Genomic DNA, 5312 nt, shown 5'->3' with positions numbered 1-5312 from the left:
AGACTTTTTATTTAAATTTTTTGTATGCTTTTTAAAAGCTTTTTCTTACTTTTCTGTTAAAAATGTCGCAAATTTGTACCGAGATTTTTATGGTGAAGCTTAAAAACTAGGTACACAATTTATTTAAAAAAACATAACCAAATGCTTATGAAGAAAGCGAATTTGTGATTCATATTTCGTCAGATTTCCTATGCATTAGAAGACCTCACACCGTAAAACATACTATAAAGATTAATATCGGTAACTGGATTTTAAAAGGAACAAAATCCCTTATGTAAACGCACTCAAATATCCAATATAAATTCAATTGTCGCTGATAACCAGCTTGATCGAAACAAACATTCAACCTTCGATAGCTCAGTTGGTAGAGCGGTGGACTGTAGTGGAATTTGTAATGCGGACATCCATAGGTCGCTGGTTCAAATCCGGCTCGAAGGAAACTCTTTTTTATTTTTGTACCTAAAATAATAAAAATTGAAGTATTATATGCAAATATTTTCCCTTTATTTATGATACATAAATTAAACTGTAGATTACTATTATCAACAAATTTTAGACCGTTGTTTGTCCGTTGTGTAGCTTAATTTAATTAATAATATTAATTTAATGTTGATCTTTGAGTTAAAAGTAACTTGAAAGTAAAAAGATCAACATCGACTAAATAATGCTTTAAAAATATTTTTTTTTTAATTACAAATGTAAGTAATATTTTATTTACATTTGATAGTACACGGTTTACAAGTTATTAACAATATGAAAGGGAAGGTAAAGAACTAGCTAGAGCAATAGGACGTCTAAGATTTTAAGCCACCTTAAAAGTAGTTGAAATTGATTAATTAAAAGAAACTGTTATAGTTATTGCATTAAACTCCTTCAATTAACTACTTATGCAGAAATTGCTTTGATGTTACCGCACGTCATTATTGGGCTTCAAACCCTTTAAATGCAATGAACGCGCCAAAGTTATCTATATATAATAATTTATTTATATCCAATTTCGTAATAATAAAAGTAACAAATATTTATTATTTAATATTTACTGTAGATTAATTTAATGTATGAAGTCCATTAAAACTAATGTGAGCTGGTCGTTAAATTGATAACGGAAAAAATGTTATTATAGGCTGACTATTATTTTAGCATATAAAAGTTTAATATAAGTCACTCGTTAAAATAGTAAATGACAAACATTAGCCAAATGCTTACTATTCATCATTTTATATATCCTATTGGTCTAGCATTAATATTAGTTTATTGAATAAACATACTTTTTCAATATTTAAGGATCTTTTTCGTTTAATGTACCTTTAATTAAATCTGTAACAATTTAAAATATTTTTTACTGGTTTCAGTCACTAATTTTTAATTAACTGCTCAGATATTATTTAATAACGGAATAACAATAATTTACAATCACTTTTCGTTGATTTAACATTGGTTTAATATGTGTTATTCGCTACATTAATAACAGACTATTAGCCTAATACTCAAAATTTTTTGTCTGAAAATACCACATACAACATTTGGTAAACTTAGACTGTTCATTATAATTATATTACCCGTCATCGCATATATGCATAACTTAAATGGATAAAAAGATTAATTTTAGACGCATACTTATTTTACATGAATCTTTTTAACCTTGCTTAAGTACTTTTAGACAAACATTTTTTTTGACACTTTATTTACTATAATTATAAAATATAAAAATGCTGATTTTACATATTATTGTTTATATATATATATATATATATATATATATATATATATTATATTTTTTTCTAAACTCGAGGTTAGGTATTACTACTTCAGATTTGTAACATTATCGTCTCAGACTTCGCGCAACCGGATCAAAGGTAAAAAAATGATAATTATATTTAATTCATTTAACCCACAAAATCCTTCAAGTAATAATTTTCTTATTTAAACAATAATGTATAAAATGATAAAATAAATTAAAATATCCTTGCTATCAGTGATTGTGAAAAAAGTCGGCCGAGTTCCAAAAGCGTGCACGATACACGTGATGTACAGCATGTGATAGATGGGTTTATTTACACTTTATACACTACAAACAGTGTCAACATATAATTTAGTAAATAATTTCATTTGCATATTAAACTAGTTGTTAAATAGTGTTCTTTTTTTAATTTCGAATTTGGGAACCCTATTTTACAAATAGAATGACACGAAACATCAAGCCAAAAAGGTGGATTTGTTAATTAGTAAATTAAAGAAAAATATCAGGTACACTTTAAAGTTAAAAAAAAACATCTGGACGTACTCGAAAATAAAATTAAACTAAAATATGTAGACCATTAAGTTGAAAAGTAGCCACGTCTTAAAAGTTTAGTTTAGAACTTAAAAAATAAGTATCTCCTTGGAAAAATATATTACTATAGTAATGGATACTACTCCTATAAGCTTACTGGAAACTTTCCTGCGTTTGCTAAAACATTAGTCTTGTGATTTAAGAAGCTAATCTAAAATCAGAAACTAAATAGGACAGGCATGTAAAGGCGCTAAACCAATTTCAGGATGATTAGAAATAAAGAAATTAGATGAGAAAAGTTAATTTTAAAAAGAACATTAACATCGTTATGAAAATGTAAATATATTAATTATTCTCAGTTTTTTACTATTTTGCTCTTATTTTATAGTTTAAATTGATTACTTAAATTCATTTAGGTTTCTACTTGTATTTAGTTTGTTTGTAGTAATGTTTTCACTTATAGGGTCTAGTTTTTTACAGTAGTTCATTTTGTTCAAGGGCCTCATTTGGGCCGCAATTTAGCTTATTTTATTGTTAAATAGTTTGTTATTTTATTGCAAAATTTTTAAAAATTTATTGTTAAATTTTGTAGACTTTGTATACTTGCTTGCTTTGATTCTTAATGTTCTCTTGAAATTATTGGCCTCTAAAGGCAAAAGCAATTTAAATACTTCTAAGCATTTCCAAATTAAAGTTTCTAAAAGATTCTGTTTCGTAACATATTAATCAGTTTTATTGTTTATCTTTTAAAACAATTAAACGATAGTCAACACGAGTCAGGTGGAAGTTGTAATCTGACGTTGTCAATAAAAAAAGTGTGTTGAATGTTCCGGACAGGAGTATGTTCCTGAGTCCGTTATTATTTTTTCCATTTTCAGCGATCATCGTCTCAGACGCAAAGAATGTGAAAGATCATAATAAAATGACACATGTCATATGTAGTGGTTTAAATTACCTATATAATTTCTAATGATAATAGTAATAGATAATAATTAGATAATACTCTTAATAGTTATATAGAGTACCGTGAAATGGGGTGAATAGAAACTGCTGGTTGAATAGCAACAAAAACGGGAAACTTCTTTTAAAAAAAATCAACATCGGAATTGAACCTCCCAACGCTTCAAATTTGTTCTCAAACGGTCAACAGATGTCGCCATAACTACTTTAACAGGCCAAATATGTTTTATGTTGGCAGCCCTGATTGCAGTACCAACCACTCGTCGGAGTGAACACATGTGCTTTTTTCATCACTAGCAAAACTTTATTCACAGTGGTTAGTTAAAAATAGGTAAGACATTGAGTTTTTGGTTAAAGTAGCTGTAAGGTGTCTGGTTTACATTGCTTATTTTAGAAATTGCTTGTCTTGCTTATTTTTTTTGCTATGATGTAATATAATACATAACGTCACTTTTAGGTAATTTTTGGGCGAATAGAAACACGCTGTTTCTTTCCACCCCATAATTGTTTTTTCTTTTGCAGGAAAATGCCTCGCGTTTATAAACCAGAACCTCGAGGTAAAACATATAAGAAAATTGATGAAAAATCTCTAAAAATAGCCCTTGCTTCAATTGACAACGGGATGAGTTATAGAGTGGCTCACGAAACATACAACATTCATTATTCTGTGCTTTATCGGCACCACAAAAACCGAAATCTAAAGCATCATGGAGGACAAACAGCCCTAACCAAACAAGAAGAAGATATTTTAGTCCATCAATTAATAGTTTGTTCCGATTGGGGGTATCCACTTGGGCGTCAGGATGATGATAAAAATTACCTAAACAATAGAGGTAAAACAATAACAAAATTTAAAGATAATATTAATAGCAGATATATAAGGCAGAGACTTTGTCTGTTGTTTTTTAAAACGTCACAAGAATGAATTAAGATCTAGAATCTGCCAAAATATCAAGCGCTCAAGAGCTGCTGTTTCTCCCAATACTATCAATGCTTATTTTGACAATTTAGCCACGCAGTTGAAAAATGTACCGCCATCAAACATAATAAATTACGACGAAACAAATTTAACTGACGATCCGGGTAGAAAGAAAATAATCTCGAAAAGGTGCTGTCGCTATCCAAAACGTATTTGCAATACGTCGAAGTCAGCCGTTTCTATTATGTAAGCTGCTTCAGCTGATGGAAAATTGTCCATACCATCTATATCCATACCAACCATACTTGGTTTACAAAGCTAAAAATTTGTATACATCTTGGACAGTTGGAGGACCAAAGGACGTCAGATTTAATAGATGTCCATCAGGTTGGTTTGATGCGATCCTTCTCAGATTGGGTAGAGAGAACTGTCATACCTGCAGTAAAAGATCTTCCGGGAAAGAAGTACTTAATTGGCGACAAACTGAGTTTACATTTTTCTACAAGTACGGTATCTCTTTGCGAAGAAAATAATATTTCATTTATCTTCCTCCCGGCTAACTCTACTCATCTGACCCAGCCTCTGGATGTGGCATTTTCCCGCCCTCTTAAAATAGCTTGGCGACAGATCCTTGAAAAAACATACAATCTGGGTTTAGAAACTGTGGAATTTTTCCACTAGATAGGGATCAAGTCTTGGGACGCCTTCCGCAGCAAAATCTTGACGAGACAAATGATGAGCATCCGAACATTGAAGAATGAGATATGGCGATGGTCAAAATGCGAAGAATCAACGTCGTAAAATTCAAGTTCCTGCTGGCAAAAGCGTTACAAGTGCAGATTTTTAAAGCACGTTGGATGAAGACGATCAAGAGGATAATGATTTGGAAAGACGTATGAAAACCTTAGATGAAGATTCAGACCCGGAAATGAATTTGCCCCTTAGTAATTTCATGCAAATAATGGCAAAAGCTCAAGATCATTCTTCAAGTGAAGACTCTGAAATGGAAAAAGATCAAGATCATTCTTCAGATGCAGACTCAGAAATGGACACTTCACTACCAAGTTTCACCAAAAAGTCTGAGAATAAGTTGGATACAAATAATTCATCAGCATCAGTCTGCTTTGAGGGTAAATTGTTCTGATGTGTTTCTCCTATTTC

The 5312-nt window shown here is 30.5% G+C and overlaps 1 non-coding gene across 1 annotated transcript; it reads left to right on the top strand.

The window, feature by feature from the left end:
• Positions 1-346: 346 nt before the first annotated feature.
• On the top strand, positions 347-438 carry Trnay-gua (transfer RNA tyrosine (anticodon GUA)). The gene is given in 2 exon segments: positions 347-383; positions 403-438. It is a non-coding gene; the product is annotated as a tRNA-Tyr (tRNA).
• The last annotated feature ends 4874 nt before the right edge of the window (positions 439-5312 follow it).

The sequence above is a fragment of the Anthonomus grandis genome, chromosome 12 (assembly GCF_022605725.1).
Source record: "Anthonomus grandis grandis chromosome 12, icAntGran1.3, whole genome shotgun sequence".
Classification (NCBI taxonomy): Eukaryota; Metazoa; Arthropoda; class Insecta; order Coleoptera; family Curculionidae; genus Anthonomus; species Anthonomus grandis.
Note: the sequence above shows the minus strand (reverse complement) of the source record. Positions and strands in the feature narration are given on the sequence as shown.